Genomic DNA, 25985 nt, shown 5'->3' on the forward strand with positions numbered 1-25985 from the left:
TTAATGAATTCTTCATCCTTCATAGAGGAAAGCTAGGCTAGGGGAATCCCAGATCAACACATATATTTGACTTCTGCTGAAATCCGTGGACTTCATAAAGTCTCCTCTCGTCCCTTGCTCTCCACACTGAAATATATGAACTCCCATTCTGCAACAGAAAACAGATGTGAGGAAAAGGAGGACAAGCAGGCTTCGGGTATGAATCCCTGTTGAGTCTAGTTGTCACCCAAGAACCATGGCTCTTTTCTTTCACGTTCACCACTCGCTTCCCTAGGAGGAGATAAGAGCGAAACTGAAATAGTAAAGTAAGAAAATGGTAAGAACAGATTTTTTTTTTTTAAATCTAGGTGACATTTCAATAACAACAGAGTGTACAATGTTCAGGATATTAAGGTCTTATTTCTGGGGAAAATCAGAGAAACATGACTCAAATCCAGGAATACAGTTGAGGAGCTAATAGAGATGGCTGTTTATCTATTGTATCTATCTGTTTAAGCCAGGACATATTAACAGTTTAAGAAAAGACATCTAGAACTCTCTATGATAGTGGGTAGAAGTATAATGTCCTATAGGCTAGAAGGGTAACTTAGATGAGACTTGGGTCTGTTAGCACTTGGGGCAAAGCAATGAATCCATTCTGGGTCAAAGGAGGCAACTGCTATGTGGATACCCAGCCCATCAATGATGACGTTGGAACCCATGGAATTGAAGGCTGCACAGCTCCAAGTTTTCAAGCACTTTTAATATATAGGTTCCTGTAAAGTCCAAAACAGCATTAAGAAGCTCAATCAAAATCTTTGCATGGACCTGGAGATAATTGTGGCTAACTCTTTGGAGATCTCTGTTCAGTTAATAATAAACATTATTATCAAGGAACACTTAGAGCTAAACACTTTATAACAGGTCGTCTCATTCATTCTTCTCAGGAGGCAGCCCAGAATAATGTTTCTTTGTGGTTAAGGTGGTAAAAAAATCTGCTCCTTATGCAGGAAACATGAGTTCTATCCATAGGTCAGGAAGATCCCCTTGAGGAGGAAATGACAACCCACTCCACTTGCCTGGACAATCCCAAGGATGGAGGAGCCTGGTGGGCTACAGTCCATGGGGTTTCAAAGAGTAAGACACGACTGAATCGACCTAGCACTCAATGGAATTACTGAGATCGCCAGATTCTTACCATAGCAGCCTGCCTGATTTGTTGTGTGACCATAAGAAAGTCTATTCATCTCTCTGAGTTTCTCATCCAGAAATGAAAGGATGTGATCAAAACCTCCCTCAGCTCCAGGAAAACTTAGGTTGCACTACCACCACTTGTATTTTTGTAGTAACATAAGCTATAATCTCTTTGACCATGGTAACCCAAATGGCTTGTCAGAGTGAACTGTCCATCCAAGCCTTGTCATGGGCCCTTGCCCAGATGAGCTGCACAGAAATACCTTCATCTTGTAAGGTCACCTCCTTTTCCTTCCAACTTTTCTCACTTTGCAGCCATTTCTTTTTTTTTTTTTTTTCTAAATGATATCCTATCTCTCAAAGAAGCTGAAGGGTATCTAGAATGTCAGGAAAACTGCAGGAAGGCCCTATGTGGTGTGATTAAAAGCCTAGCAACTGAGGATGATATTTTCTATAGAAAGAGACACACATAGGTCAAGTTGGTTTTTTTTGGTAACAAAAGGCTCATCCATACACATATACACCAGCACACGCTTGCATTGGCAGAGCTGCACACACTTGCATTGATGGAGTCACACTTTTATCCCAACACACCATCCCTCTAGATGGTGTCTCTCCTTCCCATGCCTTAGCACCTCCCACCCCAAAAGCTTTCCCAATTCTTTGCTTTTGTCTTCATCATCATTTAATTTATCAATTTGTTTTTATTCATTAGAAAGTTGTTAGTATAATTAAAAGATTGTGGACATTGCACCACACTGACCAGGTTTAAATCATAGTTTTGTCATATAAGGTCAACCTAAGTAAACTTGGGGTTCTTATCAGAAAAATGGGCCTGCTAATATCTGTCTTTCAGAGATCTTATAAAGACTAAACGTTGAAAATGCCTAGAGCACTATGAACTTCAAACAGTTACTTTACATACGTATTTGCCTTTCACATGTGTTTCATCATCTCTATCAGGTATCGGCTCTTTGATGAAGTCTGTGCCATATTCATGGGCTTCCTTGATGATACAGATGGTAAAGAATCCGCCTGCCACGTGGGAAATCCGGGTTCAATTCTTGGGTTGGGAAGACCCCCTGTAGAAGGGAATGGAGTCCGCTTCAGTATTTTTGACTGGAGAATTCTATGGACAGAGGAGCCTGGAGAGCCACAGTCCATGGGGTCACAAACAGTTGGACCAACTGAATGCCTAACACACACACACACACACACACACACACACACACACCATATTTATTTCTACTCCCTACAATGCCTGACGTAGAGAACAGGTGACATTTTCCATAAATATTTGTTAAATGAATGTATAACTATTTTGCTATTCATTTGTAATTTCATACTCACTACCTTTAGAATCAAATTGAGTTTTCAAGATTCCATCCTCCATTATCTATGATGTGGATAGTAAAATAAATTGAATGTAAAAATATGGGAAAATTAGGCAGAAGGCCTTATGTTATTTGGGAATGAAATGAATCATATCAAAATTTCAAGACTCTATCCATGAATTTTCTGTAATATGGGTAGTAAAATAAATTGAATGTTAAATTATGGGAAAATTAGGAAAAGGACTTGATATAATGTAGAAATGAAAATGGATCCTTTTGTACATGAGCTTAGAAACGAAGGCTGTATCTGAATAATGTGTGTTGTTTGCTTTTTTAGTTGTGTTATCCTTAATCCCTTTCCCAACATTTTACTGGATTCTTGAAAGCCATTCTCTCTGCATTTACACTATTTCAAAACATCTGCTGCTTTGGGGTTCAAGCTGTGCATTAGGGTTCCAAGAATTTGCTGAGAAATTTCAAAGTAGGTCTCTCCTCTGAATGACTCAGTAGGAAACACAGTAGAAATCTGCTCTTTTATAAGAGTGCTTATAACTGTCTTGAAACGTTTAAAACCTAATTCCTTTACAACTGTCGTGTCTTTTTATTTCCTACAAACTATATTTTTTGCTATTTACATCTTTTTATGGGACACTATGGTCCAGCTGAGCCAAGGGACCAAATGTAAACAATTCAGGTCTCCTAATTGCAAGCTTAGATGCTTTCTTTCTAGCTGTGGACCACCTAATGCAGTGACTGAAATTGTCTGATCATCTATGAAGCCACCATGTTCAAACTCATCTCATATCCCATCACCCTGGGAGACAGGAATCGATGAACCCTCGTGACTTATGACCCTGAGCCCCTCATCCCAATTCAATCCACATATCCCCTTTTATGATGTATGCCCATTTGGTTTTAATCTTTGTGCCCCTCCTGATTACAAGCCTCAACACCACTTCAGCTCCCCTACTTGTCTTCAGTGCAAATCCACTATCCATATATAACTGTCTCAGTCTGACCTGGAAAACCTCATCCCCTCCTCCCTGGGCAGACTTTTCATGTCACTCAGAGGCTGTTGACCTTGTCTTCTTGATTCATCCTGAGTTCAGAGAGAAATGAACCAGAGAGAAATTAACAGCTTCCTTTAAATAATATTACTAATGGTAAACATAAAACAACACAATTTGAATGACTCTCAGGATTGATTTGCAATATTTTATGGTAACATTAGAAGGTGTTAAAAATCTGGGAAATTTCCTTCCTTCTATATAATGGCTACATTGTTGTCGCTTTATCTCAAGTGGTTTCTAACACTTTTGTGACCTCATGGACTGTAGCCCACTAGGCTCCTCTGTTCCTGGAATTTTCTAGGCAAGAATATTATAGTGGGTTGCTATTTCCTTCTCCAGGGGATCTTCCTGACCCAGGGATCAAACCTATGTCTCTTGAATTGTAGGCAAATTCTTATATCTGAGTCACCAGGGAAGCCCATATAATGGTTATCTCAGTTCAATTCAGTTTAGTTGCTCAGTCGTCTTAGTGACCCCATGAATCGCAGTACGCCAGGCCTCCCTGTCCATCACCAACTCCTGGAGTTCACTCAAACAGTACTCAATTAAACATAGACAGTGGTGCAATATAAGGCGGCTTCATGGAGAAAAGCACAAACACATACAAACAGATGCCACTGTTTAAATGAAGGACATGAGTCTTTAATTCTCTTCTTTAAATAACAGTATTAGCCACTCAGTCCTGATCAACTCTTTGTGACCTTGTGGACTGTAGTCCACCAGGCTCCTCCGTCCATGGAATTCTCCAGGCAAGAATACTGGAGTGGGTTGCCATTTCTTCTTCAGAGGATCTTCCCAATCCATTATTTTATACATATATTTTTTATTTAAAAAATAAAAGCATTCTTTTAATGACAGCAAAGAAAAGAAACACATACTGTAATTCTCTTTGTCCTCATTAAAAATGCAAAAATTGAAATATTTATTAAGACAATGTTTGAGATAGAGTATGGAAGAGTCGAATTATTTATACATAATTGTTTAATGGGCAGAAGATCTAAATAGACACTTCTCCAAATAAGACATACAGATAACTAAAAAGCACATGTAGTTATGACCAACATCACTAATTATTAAAGAAAAGCAAATAAAAATTACAATTTGGTATCATCTCATGCTGGTCAGAATGGCCACCATTAAAAAATTTACAAAAAATACATTCTGGAGAGGGTGTGGAGAAAAGGGAACCGTCCTCTACTGTTGTTGGGAATGTAAGTCAGTGCAGCCTCTGTGAAAAACAGCATGGAGGTTCATCAGAAAAGTCTACATAGAATTACCACATAATCCAGCAATCTCACTCCTGGACATATATCAAGTTCAGTTCAGTTCAGTCGCTTAGTCGTGTCTGACTCTTTGCGACCCCGTGAATCACAGCACGCCAGGCCTCCCTGTCCATCACCATCTCCCGGAGTTCACTCACACTCACGTTCATCGAGTCCGTGATGCCATCCAGCCATCTCATCCTCTGTCGTCCCCTTCTCCTCCTGCCCCCAATCCCTCCCAGCATCAGAGTCTTTTCCAATGAGTCAACTCTTCGCATGAGGTGGCCAAAGTACTGGAGCTTCAGCTTCAGCATCATTCCTTCCAAACAAATCCCAGGGCTCATCTCCTTCACAATGGACTGGTTGGATCTCCTTGCAGTCCAAGGGATTCTCAAGAGTCTTCTCCAACACCACAGTTCAAAAGCATCAATTCTTTGGCGCTCAGCCTTCTTCACAGTCCAACACTCACATCCATACATGACCACAGGAAAAACCATAGCCTTGATTAGACAGACCTTAGTCGGCAAAGTAATGTCTCTGCTTTTGAATATACTATCTAGGTTGGTCATAACTTTTCTTCCAAGGAGTAAGCGTCTTTTAATTTCATGGCTGCAGTCACCATCTGCAGTGATTTTGGAGCCCAAAAAAATAAAGTCTGACACTGTTTCCCCATCTATTTCCCATAAAGTGTTGGGACCAGATGCCATGATCTTCCAAGAGAACATTATAATTTGAAAAGGCATGTGCACCCCAATATCCATTGCAATATTACTTATAATAACCGAGGTCTTCAAGTCTAATGCCAGACTTTTCACTAAGTGAGTCTGACTTTGGGCAATACACAATATTGAGGAGCTCTTGTCCATGCAGATGTTTAAGACATTCTAATATGTCTTAAACAGTAGTCATGTATGGATGCGAGAGTTGGACTGTGAAGAAAGATGAGTGCCGAAGAATTGATGCTTTTGAACTGTGGTGTTGGAGAAGACTCTTGAGAGTTCCTTGGACTGCAAGGAGATCCAACCAGTCCATTCTGAAGGAGATCAGCCCTGGGATTTCTTTGGAAGGAATGATGCTAAAGCTGAAACTCCAGTACTTTGGCCACCTCATGCGAAGAGTTGACTCATTAGAAAAGACTCTGATGCTGGGAGGGATTGGGGGCAGGAGGAGAAGGGGACGGCAGAGGATGAGATGGCTGGATGGCATCACGGACTCGATGAATGTGAATCTGAGTGAATTCTGGGTGTTGGTGATGGACAGGGAGGCCTGGCGTGCTGCGATTCATGGGGTAGCAAAAAGTCGGACACGACTGAGCGACTGAACTGAACTGAATATGTCTTCTCAAATAAATTTCCAGTTTCTGATCTTACATTTAGATCTTTAATCCATTTTGAGTTTATTTTTGTGTGCGGTGTTAGAAAGTGATCTAGTTTCATTCTTTTACAAGTGGTTGACCAGTTTTCCCAGCACCACTTGTTAAAGAGATTGTCTTTACTCCATTGTATATTCTTGCCTCCTTTGTCAAAGATAAGGTGTCCATATGTGTGTGGATTTATCTCTGGGCTTTCTATTTTGTTCCATTGATCTATATGTCTGTCTTTGTGCCAGTACCATACTGTCTTGATGACTGTGGCTTTGTAGTAGAGCCTGAAGTCAGGCAAGTTGATTCCTCCAGTTCCATTCTTCTTTCTCAAGATTGCTTTGGCTATTCGAGGTTTTTTGTATTTCCATACAAATCTTGAAATTATTTGTTCTAGTTCTGTGAAAAATGTGGCTGGTAGCTTGATAGGGATTGCATTGAATTTGTAAATTGCTTTGGGTAGTATACTCATTTTCACTATATTGATTCTTCCAATCCATGAACATGGTATATTTCTCCATCTATTAGTGTCCTCTTTGATTTCTTTCATCAGTGTTTTATAGTTTTCTATATATAGGTCTTTAGTTTCTTTAGGTAGATATATTCCTAAGTATTTTATTCTTTTCGTTGCAATGGTGAATGGAATTGTTTCCTTAATTTCTTTTTCTACTTTCTCATTATTCGTGTATAGGAATGCAAGGGATTTCTGTGTGTTGATTTTATATCCTGCAACTTTACTATATTCATTGATGATCTCTAGTAATTTTCTGGTGGAGTCTTTAGGGTTTTCCATGTAGAGGATCATGTCATCTGCAAACAGTGAGAGTTTTACTTCTTCTTTTCCAATTTGGATTCCTTTTATTTCTTTTTCTGCTCTGATTGCTGTGGCCAAAACTTCCAGAACTATGTTGAATAGTAGCGGTGAAAGTGGACACCCTTGTCTTGTTCCTGACTTTAGGGGAAATGCTTTCAATTTTTCACCATTGAGGATAATGTTTGCTGTGGGTTTGTCATAGATAGCTTTTATTATGTTGAGGTATGTTCCTTCTATTCCTGCTTTCTGGAGAGTTTTTATCATAAATGGATGTTGAATTTTGTCAAAGGCCTTCTCTGCATCTATTGAGATAATCATATGGTTTTTATTTTTCAATTTGTTAATGTGGTGAATTACATTGATTGATTTGCGGATATTGAAGAATCCTTGCATCCCTGGGATAAAGCCCACTTGGTCATGGTGTATGATCTTTTTAATGTGTTGTTGGATTCTGATTGCTAGAATTTTGTTGAGGATTTTTGCATCTATGTTCATCAGAGATATTGGCCTGTAGTTTTCTTTCTTTGTGACATCTTTGTCAGGTTTTGGTATTAGGGTGATGGTGGCCTCATAGAATGAGTTTGGAAGTTTACCTTCCTCTGCAATTTTCTGGAAGAGTTTGAGGAGGATAGGTGTTAGCTCTTCTCGAAATTTTTGGTAGAATTCAGCTGTGAAGCCATCTGGACCTGGGCTTTTGTTTGCTGGAAGATTTCTGATTACAGTATCAATTTCCGTGCTTGTGATGGGTCTGTTAAGATTTTCTATTTCTTCCTGGTTCAGTTTTGGAAAATTGTACTTTTCTAAGAATTTGTCCATTTCTTCCACGTTGTCCATTTTATTGGCATACAACTGCTGATAGTAGTCTCTTATGATCCTTTGTATTTCTGTGTTGTCTGTTGTGATCTCTCCATTTTCATTTCTAATTTTATTGATTTGATTTTTCTCTCTTTGCTTCTTGATGAGTCTGGCTAATGGTTTGTCAATTTTATTTATCCTTTCAAAGAACCAGCTTTTGGCTTTGTTGATTTTTGCTATGGTCTCTTTTGTTTCTTTTGCATTTATTTCTGCCCTAATTTTTAAGATTTCTTTCCTTCTATTAACTCTGGGGTTCTCCAACTCTTCCTTTTCTAGTTGCTTTAGTTGTAGAGTTAGGTTGTTTATTTGACTTTTTTCCTGCTTCTTGAGGTATGCCTGTATTGCTATGAACTTTCCTCTTAGCACTGCTTTTATAGTGTCCCACAGGTTTTGGGTTGTTGTGTTGTCATTTTCATTAGTTTCTATGCATATTTTGATTTCTTTTTTGATTTCTTCTGTGATTTGTTGGTTATTCAGAAGTGTGTTGTTCAACCTCCATATGTTGGAATTTTTAATAGTTTTTCTCCTGTAATTGAGATCTAATCTTAATGCATTATGGTCAGAAAAGATGCTTGGAATGATTTCGGTTTTTTTGAATTTATCAAGTTTAGATTTATGGCCCAGGATGTGATCTATCCTGGAGAAGGTTCCATGAGCACTTGAAAAAAAGGTGTAATTCGTTGTTTGGGGGTGAAATGTCCTATAGATATCAATTAGGTCTAACTGATCTAATGTATCATTTAAAGTTTGCGTTTCTTTGTTAATTTTCTGTTTAGTTGATCTGTCCATAGGTGTGAGTGGGGTATTAAAGTCTCCCACTATTATTGTGTTATTGTTGATTTCCCCTTTCATACTTGTTAGCATTTGTCTTACATATTGTGGTGCTCCTATATTGGGTGCATACATATTTATAATTGTTATATCTTCTTCTTGGATTGTTCCTTTGATCATTATGTAGTGGCCTTCTTTGTCTCTTTTCACAGCCTTTGTTTTACAAAGGAAAATATAAGCAAGGTGAAAAGACAGCCTTCTGAATGGGAGAAAATAATAGCAAATGAAGCAACTGACAAACAACTAATCTCAAAAATATACAAGCAACTTCTGCAGCTCAACTCCAGAAAAATAAACGACCCTATCAAAAAATGGGCCAAAGAACTAAATAGACATTTCTCCAAAGAAGACATATGGATGGCTAACAAACACATGAAAAGATGCTCAACATCACTCATTATTAGAGAAATGCAAATCAAAACCACAATGAGGTACCACTTCACACCAGTCAGAATGGCTGCGATCCAAAAATCTGCAAGCAATAAATGCTGGAGAGGGTGTGGAGAAAAGGGAACCCTCCTACACTGTTGGTGGGAATGCAAACTAGTACAGACACTATGGAGAACAGTGTGGAGATTCCTTAAAAAATTGCAAATAGAACTACCTTATGACCCAGCAATCCCACTTCTGGGCATACACACCGAGGAAACCAGAATTGAAAGAGACACATGTACCCCAATGTTCATCGCAGCACTGTTTATAATAGCCAGGACATGGAAACAACCTAGATGTCCATCAGCAGATGAATGGATAAGAAAGCTGTGGTACATATACACAATGGAGTATTACTCAGCTATTAAAAAGAATTCATTTGAATCAGTTCTGATGAGATGGATGAATCTGGAGCCGATTATACAGAGTGAAGTAAGCCAGAAAGAAAAACACCAATACAGTATACTAACACATATATATGGCATTTAGGAAGATGGCAATGACGACCCTGTATGCAAGACAGGGAAAGAGACACAGATGTGTATAACGGACTTTTGGACTCAGAGGGAGAGGGAGAGGGTGGGATGATTTGGGAGAATGACATTCTAACATGTATACTATCATGTGAATTGAATTGCCAGTCTATGTCTGACGCAGGATGCAGCATGCTTGGGGCTGGTGCATGGGGATGACCCAGAAGGATGTTATGGGGAGGGAGGTGGGAGGGGGGTTCATGTTTGGGAATGCATGTAAGAATTAAAGTTTTTAAAATTTAAAAAATAAAAAACTAAAAAACTAAAAAAAAAAAAATCAAATAAATTTCCATTAAGACACAAGCATTTTTAAGTGTAGCCCTGCTTAACAATATTTGCATGTCAAGCCAAAGACAGATACAGAGAGGACCTCAGAGACTCAAGAAGAAGAAGTTCTGATGGTGGAAACAGCTCCCACAGTCTTGGAGCAGTTCTGGGAACAGTGGGAGTGAAAATGAGCCCCCAGATGAAATACAGTGGCAACCTAGGATCACCATTTCATGGGCTGCAGTACTTCAGAACTGTAAGAATCCCTCCACGTTTTTGTTTTGATCTCGCTCATTCCCCAATGGTTCAAGTGGTTAAGAATCTGCCTGCAATGCAGGAGACACAGGAGATGCATGTTTGATCCCTGGGTGGGGAAGATTCCCAGGAAGAGGAAATGCAACCTTCTCCTGTATTCTTGCCTGGATAATCCCATGGACAGGGGAGCCTGGTGGGCTAAAGTCCATGGGGGTGGTGAAGAGTAGGACACAAGTGAGCACACACACATATATCCTAGAATCGTACCGGTCGATGAATTGTTAATAATCAATTTATAGTCTCTACATGTTTAAGCTGAATTCAGTCAAATAAGGGGTGAAAGATAAAAAGAGACACACAGAGTGTCCAGTTTTATGACCAGAGATCTATCTTGGTTCCTTGGAATACAGTTTCTTTTTGTGGTCTTTTCAGTATGTTACAGATGAGAGTTCTTGGCCTCCTAGATCAGTAGAAATTGATAAGAGGCCAGATGAGAAATTCAGACAAGACTTTACTGGGGCCCCTGTTATAGCAGGGGGAAAGAGGGGAAAAAGTAACAGTTTCCCTTGCTAGATCCACAACGGGGAGTGAGCTAGCTCCTTAAATAAGGATGAAGCTAAGGAGAGGTCCCAGGGCAGTCAGCTGTGTGGCTTAGATGGTCTGCCCACAGCCCCTTAGTGGTGTGTGCAGCACCCTGCTTTTGCTCCCAACTCCCTTCTTTTGCTTCTCTCATAGCTCAGTTGGTAAAGAATCCTCCTGAAATTCAGGAGACCCCAGTTCTATTCCTGGGTCTGAAAGACCCGCTAGAAAAGGGATAGGCTACCCATTTCAGTATTCTTGGGCTTCCCTGGTGGCTCAGCTGGTTAAAAATCCACCTGCAATGTGGGAGACCTGGATTTGATCCCTGGGTTGGGAAGATCCCCTGAGAAGGGAAAGGCTACCCACTCCAGTATTCTGGCCTGGAGAATTCCATGTACTGTATAGTCCATGGGGTCACAAAGAGATGGACACAACTGAGTGACTTTCACTTTCATTTTCCCTTTCTTTGCTCCCTCCTCCTCAGAAGTGGCAGTTGGGCTTTTGGTTCTTTTGTATCTTGCTGTCTATAGTTTGGGCTTCCCTTGTGGCTCAGATCGTAATGAATCTGCTTGCAATGCCAGAGACCCAGGTTTGATCCCTGGGTCAGGAAGATCCCCTGGAGAAGGAAATGGTAACCCACACCAGTATTCTTGCCTTGAGAATTCCATGGACAGAGGAGCCTGGAGGGTTACAGTCCATGCCCCAGCTGCAAATGCACACAATTTTTTTTCCTGTCTTATCAGTTCTTCGTATTTTGTTGCTCCAGGAGCCATTTTTTAGGTGCAAGTCCTGAAGCAAAGGGTCTCAGGGCCCAAATCCTGGCCTGTCTCAAGACCAAACATGCTCAGCATTCTCTCCAAGCTGTGAAATGACTCACTTCTACCATCCTGTGATGCTCTGCAGGAATGATTCCTTCATGCAAATGGAGGTTAATTTTTCCTAGCTAGCAGAAAGCTGTGCAAGTACAATCAACTCAGAAAGGTTTTTGTTTTTTCTTTCCAAGAAGCAAACAAACTTTTAAAAGTCTTCCTTCGCACACACCTTTGGCAGGTGCTCCCTGTTCCTCTGAGTTCCTCAAAACCAGAAGGAAAAGTCTCTCTATTGAAATGCTAATGAGGGAGCAAACTGTATAATAAGATGGCATCCCCTTTGGGTCTACATATAATTTACACATAAAATAAAATTGCACACGGCCTTGTTTCACAGCATATTTGTTTAATTATCCACTTTTTAGGATGCTTTTTTCTTCAATTAAGTTTCAATATTTAAAAGAGGAATAAAAGTGTCAGCTTATCTGCACACCTGATAATTAAACATAGTGTGGGGAATAATCGCATTATCTAAACAGTGGAAATTTGTCCAGCTCTAATAACTAACATTTAGCAAGGGACTTTCTCTCTTCGTCCTCTTCTAAGGATGGTCTTTGAATTTCTCTTTCCCTTTCTCTCTAAGGAAAGAAGATCAAGTTGCGAGAATGACAAATGCCACCACGTTTGTAGACTTTGTTTTACCAAGAAAAGATGGATGGGAAACTCTGCCAGAAGAAACTCTAATTTCTGCTCAATTCACATTTTTCCCCAAAACGAAAAGTTGACTAACATAAGAAACGAAAGAAAAGAAAACAGCAATTCACTGCGTTTTTACTCCTCTACTTTTAAAGTTGGGCATTTGGTCTGGGTGAGCTGCTCCATCATAATTTACAACTGTGTCTTCTTTGAGTTTGTAACATAATAACAAAACAGTCAACAGTTTATTTAAAATAATAATTTTATTGATAATAAGTAAAGTGAGTGCTTACTCTCTGCAAGGTATTGAAATGCTTTTTTCAATGAGTTTTGTTATTTTCAAAGCCTAGACTCACAATGGCCCTTTCATACTAAAAATAGGCCTCATCTCCTTCTAATATTTTCATACTGGAAACCAAGGTAAAACCAGTTTGTTTCTGTATTGGCCTCAGGTAGGGAGGAAAAAAAAAATCCCTTTTAATAAAAATAACAAAAAATAATTAAAACTACAAGGAGAGAAGAGGAGCATTTGTTAAATGCACTTCTTTTTAAATTGAGGTATAGTTGATTTCATGTAAGTGTATAATATGGTGATTCATAAATTTTAAGTTTTACTCCATTCATAGTTATTACAAGATATTATCTTCCCTGTATTGTACAATTTATCCTTGTAATTTAGTTTATTTATTTTCCTTGTAGCCTATCTTATACTAATAGCTTGTACCTCTTACTCCCCTACTCCTCTAGCGCCCCTCCCCCCATCCCTCTCCCCACTTTTAACCATGTTTGTTCTCTACGTCTGTGAGTCTGCACCCTCCCTTGGTCCAGCCTCACCCTGTTCTTCATTCCACATCCTCTCCCGCTAGTGTCCCTTGTTAGGGTGTATTTTGATTTTCCCATTTTTGTTTTTGAGGTTAAAAAAATGCAGAGAGGGCTTATCATCTTCAATGATACAAGCAAGAAATTCTAAGGGCTGAACTGGAACATCAGCTGCGTCAGTTTTCTTGGAAGTGGGAGACTTTCAGAAGACACGTTCAAGTGTCAAATGAGAACCCAACAGCACCCATCTCTGGAGTCGCTCCAGATCAGTGCAGTTGGGCAAGACCATGGCCAGAATGCTCTACTTCCTGGCAGGCCATGCAGGACCCCACTGCCACCAGCAGCACAACCGCCCTCCTCTGCCTTGCTCTTCAGCCTCTAAAGGCAGGGCTGCACCGTCCAAGTGTCTGGTCCATACCACGGCTTAGGCTCCACAGGGACTGGTTGCTTTAGTGCCACCCCAACGCAGGGGAGAAAGGCGGTCTAGAAGAAATGAGTGTAATAGAAGGAGAAAGCCTGAGCTAATAGAAGCTTGTCCATCAGGGATGCATTTTTCTCTCGTAAAAGAATTTTCTCATCTAATAAAAAATCCAGATAGAGGTCACTCCAGGGATGATCCGCTACTCGTCAAAGTCTTTAAGGACCCTGACTGTTCCTACCTTTCTGCTACATTATACACAGCATATAAATGGATGTCCCCGCAGGCTTTCAAGGTGTCTACAGCAGCTCCAAGTTCATATCCTCTCACAGCAAGGTGCAAAACAGCAAGAAACAGAAAGAAGCGGATTCTCTCTCTCTCATTTATTTCTTCTAAATATGTGACGGTCCTTAATCTAGAGGCACTACCCACAACATTTTATCAGTTCTCTTGACAACTCACCTTTTTTTTAAAAAAAAGAAGAGATGAATAAGTCAAGACATCCTCCCATTCATCTACTCATCCATCTGTCCATGCATGCATCCATCCATTCTTCCAAACACTCATCCGCTCAAGGACCCACTTCGACTCTCTTCTACTTCTATATATGTGTCAGTATCTCAGTCATACCTGACTCTTTGTGAGCTCATGGGCAGTAGCCCACCAAGCGCCTCTGCCCCTGGGACTTTACAGGCAAGAATACTGGAGTGGATTGCCATTTCCTTCTCCAAGGGATTTTCCCGACCCAGGGATCGAATCCTCATCTCTTTGTCTTCTTCACTGGTAGGCAGATTCTCTACTGTCTGAGCCACTAGGGAAGCTGACTTCTACTAACAGTTAACTTCAGTGTTAGACCTTGAGGATTCAGAGATGACCTGGTTAGGTTTCCGTGTTCTGCCTCGGTCCTCACACTCTTCCTGGGGAAGGTGATGCATGGAGACAGACCAGCTAATGCAGCGTGGTGTGTGTTATATGTGTGTGCCCACTGGGCACCTGGAAGTCAGAAGGGGCAGTGCTGGACCTCTGAGATCCAAGAACTTAACGAAGATGGTAACCCTTTCCTAGAATGGGGAGTTTTACCGCTCTAGTACTGTACATGACTTCTTGTTCAAATCCAATCTTCAAGAAGCATGGCTCTGAGCAACTTTGAACTCCCTTATAGATGTCTAACGCTGTCATTCAAGTCGTTATCCCAAACTACCATCACAAACTACTGAATACAGGAGCTCACCACTGTCAACCCACTTTAATTTTTCAGATGTGAAATTTTTTCATTGAGTTGTAAGCTTTCAATACTACACTATAAGAAGAAAAGTGATGCTTTGAACCCAAAGAAGAATTAAGTATTCTCTTTATGCCTTGGGGAGAAGAAGGCAGAGTATACTTATCAATAGCCTGTTGATGTGACTTTTCTAGGAGCACAGAGAAGCTTGAAGGACCCTCTGTGTGAAGCTGGTAGAGCCTCAGTTTCAGAAGAGAGAGGTGTTTGGAGAAAATCTTCAGAGGAACCATATTCATGGCTGCTCTTTGTGTGACTGATGGGGATCTCCAATTTCACTCTCCAGTGTGTAACTATCTCCACTAGACTGCCTCCAACAAACTAAAGAGGGAACCCTTGAATGCCTACTTATAGTCGATTTGGTTTTAGCAACATATCAGTGAAAATTGTTTTTTAATTCTGACTTTTCTTAAAAATAAATAGTCAGGGATGCTGTATTTCCTCAGCTCTCCTATTAAAAGTCCATCTAAATTCCATCAGCTTTATTAGCTCACATGAACATTAAATTTCTTCCAAAGGTAAGTTATCATTATAAAATTCCACGGTCTGGCATTTGCCTTAGATTCAAAATGCTTGCAAGGTTTAGCTTAGCAATCCTTTCTCAACAGTTCTAAGGCTGGTTCTCTCTCTCTCTCTCTCTTTTTTTTTTTTTCTTTTTCTGATTAAGCACCTTCTAGTACAGAGCTTCATTCATTCTTATGTTAATTCCTTAGCTTATTCACTGATTTATTTTTCCATTCATTTATTCTGCAGACATTTGCTTCATCTGCATCTTGCAGCCCACCCACACAAAGGCACACATTTAAATTTTTAAAAAGGCCCCTCGACCTGGATGGACCTAGAGATTATCATATTGACTGAAGTAAGTCAGATAGAGAAATACAAATATACCACTTATACACAGAACCTAAAAGAATGGTACATACTGCTATATTTTAAATGGATAACCAACAAGGACCTACTGTATAGCACAGGGGATTCTGCTCAATGTTATGTGGCAACCCGGATGGGAGGGGAATTGGGGGGAGAATGGATACATGGATATATATATATGGCTGAGTCGCTTTGCTGTCCACCTGAAATTAGCACATCGTTAGTAACTGGCTGCACTTCAATAAAAGACAAAAAATCTAAGAAACTGTTTTCTAAAAATATTAAAAATGGTAGAAATGAACATATTTACAAAACAAAAATGGAGTCACAAATGTAGAGAGCAAGCTTATGGTTACCGGCAGGATGGGAATGGGGGAGGGACAAGTTGGGAGGTTGGGACTGACCTATACACACTGCTATATATAAAATAGATAACTAGGGAGGACCTAACACAGAGCACAGGGAATTCTGCTCAACACTCTGTAGTGATCTATAGGGGGAATAGAGTCTAAAAAAGAATGAATCTATGTCTATGTGTAACTGACTCACTTCGCTGTACCCCTGAAACCAACACAACATTGTAAATCAACTCTACTGCAATAAAAATTACTTTAAAAAAATGTCCCAGTCCGCCCGTATCTCATGAGCTGGGAGCAGACAGACAGCAGACTATCAGAAAGTAGAATGAGTGACTTACAGGAAAATACTCCCTCTTGGGCTCAGGGATTCCTTCCTGGAGGGACATGACCTGTATTTGAGTAAACAGAGCAGATATTGGTTAAACGTGGCCTTCTTGAAGAGGGGCAGTTTATAAAAAGAAGAGCTTTAGTTTACTAGTCAAAATGAGTGATTAACACATTATATTACATATTATCATCTATATTTTGTGATCTAAAGGAGACTTATGTATTCATCAAAACCCAAGCTTTGAGGATCACTAAAGAATGGACACAAGGTGAAGTGGAACTATCAGAGATTGGAGGAAGCCTACAATACTCTATGACCTCGGGTAATTTATTTCTTCTTGTCTTAAGGCATCAAAACCAGTCCGAATGTGGTGAACTTCTTCTTCCCTAAGTATTGCTGCCTTTAGACATAATCTTGACCACAGTTGTCATAACTGTCAAGGCCAAGACAAGAATGGGGCCTCTTTGTGCAACCTGGGGCCACACTCTACCAAGGCCATATTCATGATTTTGAACCTCCAGCTCATTTTGCTTTACTTGCTTATTTATTACAACTTTCCTCTTACAACAGTAGAGTCCAACTCTACTGTGGACTGCTGAACTATTTAAATTTTCTCTTCATGACCCCAGGAGAGATGAAAAGTAAGATGGAGAAGAGGTCTGGATCATGAGTACTATGAGAGACCAGAGGTTAGAGAAGCACCCTCCATGCTTTTGAAGCATCCTGTGTTTCCAAGCTGGCTTAACTCTCCTGTTGTGAGCCTAATGACTGACTCAACTGGTGTTCAATTCAGTTCAGTTGCTCAGTTGTGTCCAACTCTTTGCAACCACATGGACTGCAGCATGCCAGGCTTCCCTGCCCATCACTTACTCCTGAAGCTTGCACAAACTCACATCCATCAAGGTGGTGATGCCATCCAACCGTGTCATCCTCTGTTGTCCCCTTATCTTCCTGCCTTCAGTCTTTCCCAGCATCAGGGTCTTTTCCAGCATCAGGGTCTTTTCCAAAGAGTCAGTTCTTCACATCAGGTGGCCAAAGTTTTGGAGTTTCAGCTTCAGCATCAGTCCTTCCAATGAATATTCAGGACTGATTTCCTTTAGGATGAACTGTTTGGATTTCCTTGCAGTCCAAGGGACTCTCGAGTGTTCTCCAACACCACAGTTCAAAAGTGTCAATTCTTCAGTGCTCACCTTTCTTTATGGTCCAGCTCTCACATCCATACACAACCACTGGAAAAACCATAGCTTTGACTAGATGGACCTTTATTGTCAAAGTAATGTCTCTGCTTTTTAATATGTTGTCTAGGTTTTCCTTCAAGGAGCAAGCATCTTTTAATTCCATGGCTGCAGTCACCATCTGTAGTGATTTTGGAGCCCAGAAAAATAAAGTCTGTCACTGTTTCCATTGTTTCCCCATCTATTTCCCATGAAGTGATGGAACCAGATGCCATGATCTTAGTTTTCTGAATGTTGAGTTTTAAGCCAGCTTTTTCACTCTCCTCTTTCACTTTCATCAAGAGGCTTTTTAGTTCTTCTTTGTTTTCTGCCATAAGAGTGGTGTCATCTGTATATCTGAGGTTATCGATATTTCTCCTGGCAATCTTGATTCCAGCCTGTGCTTCATCTAGCCTGGCATTTCATATGATGTACTCTGCATATAAGTTAAGTAAGCAGGGTGACAATATACAGCCTTGACATATTCCTTTCCCGATTTTGAACCAATCGGTTCTTCCAAGTCCAGTCCTAACTGTTGCTTCTTGATCTGCATAGAACTTTCTCAGGAGGTAGGTATGGTGGTCTGGTATTCCCATCTCTTTAAGATGGGTTCCAGTGAGTCCTATGTATTACTTGAATCAATCAATTTAAAAATGGACACAAGATAATACCTTGACCCTCAGCTCTACACAGATTTCCCCATGTCTATGTATAGATTGTTTTTTATTTCTTTGTTTTGTTTGGTCATTTTTTAGTGTAAGAATAATTGGAAGGGAAGACTAAAGGAAGAGAAAGAGGAAGGAAAACAGTTACTGGAGGATGACGAGAAGGCAAAGAGGAAAGACAGGAGAGGCAGTTAGAGATGGAAAGAAAAGCAACTCGCTGCAGAACGCATGGCGGAGAGACAAAACCGAGAGCGTTACATTGTTCACGTCGTTGTGACTGTTGCGGCTGGGGACACTCACAGCGGCTCCAGAAGGGGAGAAATCAGCTTCCAACAAAACGTGGCCGAACGTTCGAGGGAACACCGGTCAAAATGGCTCACTCAAGACACTGTCCAACGCATCTGCTCACACGGATTGGGATAAAAGAGGAGAAAAGTTACTAAAACAATAAGCTGCTCTGTCTTATTTTAAAAGTAATCATTGCATCTTAGAGGAACAATCAAGGTGGGATGATCCTTAAAAATATTTCTCCACTGAAAATTTTGTTTCAGTAGTAGCTGTAATTAGCATTAAATGGGCAATTGATACGTGCCAGGTAGAAAGAACCTTAAATTGATTTTGTCTTTAGATAAAACTCTATTAAAAAATTCTTGTTTTTCTTTAGACTGGAAAAAACTGCATCCCAGACTGGCACTGTTTCTCAGATGCGTGTTTATAACCACTGAACTCAGGGGAAATATCTGATATTGGTGTAGAATTCCATAAAATTCTTGAATAAAATAATATTATTGACTCCACAGTAGTTCTCTGCTCTTTCATTCTTCTTCTCTAGATAGAGGCAATAATGCTGAAAGAAGTGTGTTCAGTGTAGTCTCTTTTGATTTGCAAGGAGTGGAGCCATTTTTGGAACTCAAAATTTGATGCCATATCTCCAACTCTTTCCATTTTGCCCCAGATACCATTACGTCTCACCACAACTAACAATAGAATCACCTGGGATGCTGTAAAATTATGTACGTGATCATACTCTCAGATTTTGTCTTAACTGATTCAGACTGAGGCCAGGGAGATGACTATTTAGCGAACTCCCCTGTGATTGGTAAGCAATTTACTTATTTAGTTTAATTAACATTTATTGGGGTATACTTGCTTTACAAAGCTGTGTTAGCTTCTACTGTAGAGCAAAGTGAATCAGCTATACATATACGTATATCCCCTCGTTTTTGAATTTCCTTTTCATTTAGGTCACTATGGAGCACTTAGTAGAGCTCCTTGAGCTGTATAGTAGGTTCTCATCAACTATCTACTTTCTACTTAGTATCACTAGTTTATATATGTCAACCCCAATCTCCCAATTCATCCCACCTCCCCTTTAGCCCCTTGGTATCCATACATTTGTTTTCGATGTCTGTGTCTCTGTTTCTGTTTGGAAATAAAAATCATCAAAATGGTGTAGATAATTTTATTTGGTAAGCAATTTAAATTGGGAAAATTCATCTGCCCTAAGGGTGATCAACTACTTGCTCGCTGAGCTATTACCTTGTGTGGACACTCTGCTCTGCCACCCTGATTACCCAGGCAGAACTGAAGGACTTATTTCCCCAATTTCTGCAAAAATGGGCAACTGCTAGATCTTTGTGGACAGCTGGCTTGAGAAATTGGGTCTTTCTGAAGGCAACCCAAGCATTAACTGATCAATGCATGGGGTGCAAATAGCCACTCCCGTGCCCCAGCTTGGGGAATTTGAAGGGGTCTCTCCAGCTTCAGAAATAGGGCTTCCCAGGTGGCGCAGTAGTAAAGAAGGTGCCTGCCAATGTAGGAGACACAGGGTCGATCCCTGGGTCGGGAAGATCCCCTGGAGAAGGACATGGCAGCCCACTCCAGTATTCTTGCCTGGAAAACTCCACGGACAGAGGAGTCTGGCGGGCTACAGTCCACACAAAGAGCCGGACATGACTGAGGGAGACTGAGTGAGCACGCACGCTCCAGCTTCAGAGATATCCGTGGGTCCTGGTTGTGATTGCTCCAAAGCCCCATCTCTCCTCCTCCTCAGTTCTGTGCTCTGCGCTCTGCCAGCACTCCTGGTAAACTTGGCAGATAGGTCCCTGCCTTAGAGGCTTAGGGGCATCTACTTATGACCTTCATTCCCTGTGTACAGGTTCCCACAAACCACAGGTTGAATCTTCAACATTAAAATTTATTTCTTTGATTCAATCAGACTCCTCTTGAGTTCCCACATCTGACAGGAGAAGGCAAACTGCCCTGTGAAGACTTTCCTACATCTCAGACACACCTGAAATGTAGACCTTGCTTAGAGGACTCCTGGTTTTCCTATTGTCATTTCTGAGCTAGAGGTCTTATAAAAACCAATAGATCGATTCACAACTAAGTAGAATTTTAAGGCATCTTGCAACATCTCAGACAATGCTTTTCCTTCTGTAGTTGAGAAAATTGACACCCTTAGCAGAAACGGGTAGTCACTATGTAAGGTCAGGGCCAGAGTCAAGTTCAGAACCAGAGCTCCTAATTCCCAGTCCTCTCTTGTCTTCCCCACTTCCTGGAACTTGCCCAGGCTCCTGTTAGTGACTTTCCTTTTCCAGTTCAATTAGCCTCCCCCCCCCTTTTTTTTTCTGACCCCATTTTTCTGTTCATCCAGCTTCAAGGTGTTTAAGAAAATCATAGAGTTTAATATAGATTCAGTAAAACGTATCTGTAGAATCCCAACAAATCACTGGGTTGCAACAAAGAGAGGGAAGCCTGCTGGACTTAGAATTCAGAGATTCTTTTCCCATTGGGTCATCTGGGGATGTGAGAAAGCAGTGTGCACTCAGATGGTTCCAAAGAGTCTGACACACTGAACAACTGAACCAACAACAACTCAAAGATGGTCCTAGTCTGGCTTGCTTCAGCCCAGCCCTTCTTTAAAAACAACAACAACAGCAACAACAATAACAACAAAAAAATACCCAAGAACGTGGAAGTCATGTTGGAACAGGACCCGGGGACAGATCACTCAGGCCTGCCTTGTACTCAGGAAGCCAAGCTCTATCGGGGGCTGAAAATACGTAGGTGAAAGGGCAGCCTTGGCTCTCAGTCTTATCCTGCCAGAGCTAAGTGTCCTGGGAACAGCTTGTGATCTAACTTAGAGAGCAGCGTGTCCCCCGCCCCCTTCCCAAGCCCAGAAGGAGACTTGGAGAGTACCCGGGCTGTGATCTCCTCGCTTTCAATTGCAGAACTCCTGTCTCCAGCTCAGCATCGGGGCATTTCTCCAAAGCCTTATGTACTTACAAGTCTTTCTTCCCCATCTTAATTTGCCTGGAGCCAGGCTTTCATCTTGACTTTCAGCCAAGAGGCACCTGCTGAAATATTCATCAGGAGCAATTGTGCCATGGGTGCTTTTTCCTATTTGTCCAGTTGCATGTCATTAGAACAAGGGTGAGGTGAGTGGAAATGGAGTTTGACACCAGAGAGTGGAATTCACTCAGAACTCCAGGTAAGAGGCAATTAACCCTTTGAAGCATAGGAAGCGAAGTACTCTGAACAGAACTTTGCTGACATTATCCACTCATCCATGGATCAGTTATTTCTGGCACCTGTTCATTCTGTCAGGATGCTTTATTGAGTGTCTACTGTGCGTGAATCCCAATGCTGGGCCCTGGGCATACCCAGATGCATATGATTTAGTCCCTGCTCACCAGGTCTCACATCCTAACGTGGGAAAGCAGACAAGAATACAGATAAAAGGGCAAGTGTCGTTATGAAGTTAGGCACAAAAGTGCATACAGCAGAACTCATATTTAGAAGAGATGAACGGCATTTCCTGGAAGCAGAACTCCAAGCCGATTCTTAAAAGCTAACAGGATTTTTCAGTTAATCAGAAAGTAAGTGGCAGGGTAGAAATTTGGGGAGATACCAAGAGGAGAAAATGGAGAGAACCAATGACAGAAGCCAAGGCAAGACGCATCTAGGTGTGGCATTATGATACAGCTATGAGCAGTCCTGGGATGATGATGAATAGGATGGGGTGGGGGAGAGATCTGGCAAAAAAAAGTGGCCAGGGGCCTTGTCTGCATGTTCAGGAGCTTGAACTCTGTTCTTTATTTGTTGGTGGGGGAGGGGGTCAGTGTTGAAGGGTTCTAAACAGAGAAATAGGATGGTTAGATTTAGGCTTTGGAATTGTTATTCAGGTTTCAGTGGGAGCATAAACAGGCAACGGAAGGTAAGTGAGACGGCCATTCAAGTGGGCAGGAGATAACACGGTTGTGAATTATCATAGAGGGAATGGGGATAGAATGGGAGACAGAATTTTGATAACAATAAACAGAACTTTCTCAGTTTAGTGCAATGACCATTTCCTGAGCATCTACTGTTAGCCAGAAACTAGTCCACGTGCCAATGGAAGAATCCCAAATCAGTTTCAGAAGCCATTTTATTTGAAACAGTCTAACTTCTCAAATGAATATAGGATCCTTGACAAAGAATAAGGTAATTACCATTAAGTTTAGAAAAATTTTTAAGGGACAATATTGGCCATCCGCTGAAGACAAGACAGGTAGGGAGCAGAGGATGCATCCTCTTCAGTTTCCTAGAGTGGGCTCTGTGTTTCTGAAAGAGGATTCAGTCTGTACCCAGACCTCCAGTCTCATTTCTGCTTTGGCTTGGGCTGGAGAAAATGCCTAGACTTTTCAAATCTCCAGTGATGAAGCCATGACTGATGGACTCAGACTACAGCAAGGGCTCAGTGGTTCCAAGGCAGAGCTGGTTGTCTTTCTTCATATTCATGGCCCCATTGAAAAGCACCAGCTAACATTTCAGGCAACATTCTAACAAAGCACATTGCCAATTGCTTTCAGCTCCACAGTGTTGGTATTTATAGAGGAGTCATGATATTCTGTTAAACATTTTGTCTCTAAGGTGGAATGATATAGGACCAAGTTGCCAGTGTGGGCCACAGGCAGTCTCAGATTTTGTGCCTGTGCCCACACAGATATAAAAGCACATCTGAATTTTACTTGGAGTTAAATCACTGTGAATGTTCCTGGCTGGATGCAGTGGGATAGAAATATTGTACTGGGGAAAACCTGGCATGGTAAACAAGAGTTTGGAAGTTACTTGTGCAAAATGGAACTGTATGGATATGCAGATGACGATGTGTATGCATGCACGTATGTGATTTCTACATACACGTAATGGTAATTGAAAAAGGAGACTTCGTCACTTGCAATTTGAGGCAAATCTTGCTTCTGTTGTTATTATTAATTCACAGTGTTCACGTTTCTATGACCCAGTTTCCTCATCTGTAAAAGGAGGATAATTATATTTATGAATAAAACACTAGGAGCTCGTTGGATGAAAGGGAATATATGATGGAGAGGAAGCAATTTTATGACAAACTACAAAAGCTGTGTTTGCACAGAGCACCCAGGCACAAGCTCTTGCTGGAGCCAGACAGTTTCATTGGTAGCTGATGGATGAAAAGTACTGATGTACTTTAATTCTAAAGGAGCTTGTTGCTGTTCTTGCTTAGTGGCTATGTTCTATCTGACTCTTTTGCAACCCCATAGACTGCAACCCACAAGACTCCTCCATCCATGGGATTTCCCAGGCAAGAATACTGGAGCGGGTTGCCATTTCCTTCTCCAGAGAGTCTCCCTGACCCAGGGATCAAACCCTCATCTCCTGCATTGGCAGGTGGATTCTTTACCACGGAGCCATTGGTGGTAAAGAATGGCGGATTTCAAGGCGCATTGACATGGCTGGTTGTTTGCAGAATTCTTCCCATCCCACTCCCAGTCAGAAATGTTATGATAGCACATAGATAATTGAAAAATTATTCCTGTACTGTGCCACTCATGTTATGCCCTACAGTCTCTGATGGGTTGAAATGGGTAGAGTCTGAACTAGGTTGATGTCCTACCAACCACTGGTTCCCTAGGTAGAGACAACACATTTTTCTATAAAAAGCTTTCATGATCAGAGCTCTAGGATTCCAGAAATCTCTACAGTCTCTCCTCTGTACTTTCACTGTTTATCTCCTTTGTTGTACTGCTGCATAGGCAATCATCAAATATTTAGTGGCTTAAAATAACTCAAATATATAATCTCACAGCTCCTGTGGGTGAAAATTTTGGACACAGATTAGCTGGGTCTGATGCTCAGACACTCAGCAGGGGAAAATCAAGATGTCAACCAGCAGTAGAATCTGCCTCTTTACTTGTATAAAGTAAACTGATCAAGGGAACATCTGATCATCGTCACTGGCCCCACCCACACTCAAGGAGGGGATTTCAGAGGACAGGAAACTTTCAGGTCATATGGGAGTTCTTCCCACCACATCCGTTATGACCATTGTCTACTCTGGACATGTTAGGAAGCAATGCTTCTTAGCTGTCAGGTCACGGGTCTGAACATATTTCAGAGCAGAGATGATTTTAACTTGGATTTTGAAGGATGAATAGAAGTTAGAGTTAACAAGGGAAATACCATCTTAGACATAGTGGAAATAATTTAGGTTTAAGACATTGCTCCTTGGAAAGCAAGCTATGACAAACCTAGACAGCATATTAAAAAGCGGAGATATCACTTTGCCAACAAAGGTCCGTATAATAAGGCAAAGCTATGGTTTTTCCAATAGTCATGTACAGATGTGAGAATTGGGCCATGAAGAGTGCCAAACAATTGAAGCTTTTGAATTGTGGTATTGAAGAAGATTCTTGAGAGTCCCTTGCACTGCAAGGAGATCAAAAAGTCACTTCTAAAGGAGATTAACCCTGCATATTCATTGGAAGGACTGATGCTGAAACTGAAGCTCCAGTACTGTGGGCACCTAATGTGAAGAGCTGATTCACTGGCAAAGAGCCTGCTGCTGAGAAAACTTGAAGGCAGAGGGAAAGTGGCAGCAGAGGATGAGATGGTTAGATGGCATCACCAACTCAGTTGTTGTTCAATCGCTCAGTCATGTCCGACTCTTTGCAGTCCCATGGACTGCAGCTTGCGAGGCTTCCCTGTCCTTCACTATCTCCTGGAGCTTGCTCAAACTCATGTCCATTGAGTTGGTGATGTGAGCTTCAGCATCAGTCCTTCCAATGAATATTCAGAGTTAATTTCCTTTAGGATTGACGGGTTTGATCTCCTTGCTGTCCAAGGGACTCTCAAGAGTCTCCTCCAACACCACAGTTTGAAAGCATCTATTCTTCAGTACTCAGCCTTATTTATGGTCCAGCTCTCACATCCATACATGGCTACTGGAAAAACCATCACTTTAAGTATATGGAACTTTGTAGGCAAAGTAATGTCTCTGCTTTTTAATATGCTATATAGGTTTATCATTTGAGCAAACTCTGGGAGATAGTGGAGGACAGAGGAGCCGGGTGTGCTACAGTTCATGGGGTCGCAAAGGATTAGACACAACTTATCAACTGAACAACAAAAGTCCTAATTCCTGCTGTTTTATTATTGGGTCCATCTCTTCTGTCAGGGATGCATATAGTGGTTATGAGATTCTTCACTTTTCCTATACAGGTATATGGAGCTAATTAACCTGAATTTTAGAATGTGTATAGAAAGAGATGGGATTCCCAGGTGGCTCAGTGGTACAGAATCCACCAGTGCAGGAGATGCAGGAGACACAGGTTCAATTTTTGGAGGCAAGACATGGCTATCCTCTCCAGTATTCTTGCCTGAAAAATTCCATGAACCGAGGAGACGGATAGGCTATGGTTCATGAGGTTGCAGAGAATCGGACACAACTGAGTGGCTGG

At 41.1% G+C, this 25985-nt stretch overlaps 1 long non-coding RNA gene across 3 annotated transcripts in view; it reads left to right on the plus strand.

The window, feature by feature from the left end:
- The window catches only part of LOC138423309 (uncharacterized), a 62478-nt gene extending 43456 nt beyond the window's left edge, over window positions 1-19022 (plus strand). For all 3 annotated transcript variants that reach the window (XR_011250223.1, XR_011250224.1, XR_011250225.1), the window contains 4 exons: window positions 12218-12442; window positions 15540-15648; window positions 16557-16668; window positions 18316-19022. This is a non-coding gene — a long non-coding RNA (uncharacterized lncRNA). The remainder of the gene's footprint in view (window positions 1-12217; window positions 12443-15539; window positions 15649-16556; window positions 16669-18315) is intronic.
- The last annotated feature ends 6963 nt before the right edge of the window (window positions 19023-25985 follow it).

This window comes from Ovis canadensis, chromosome 18 (assembly GCF_042477335.2).
Source record: "Ovis canadensis isolate MfBH-ARS-UI-01 breed Bighorn chromosome 18, ARS-UI_OviCan_v2, whole genome shotgun sequence".
Taxonomy (NCBI): Eukaryota; Metazoa; Chordata; class Mammalia; order Artiodactyla; family Bovidae; genus Ovis; species Ovis canadensis.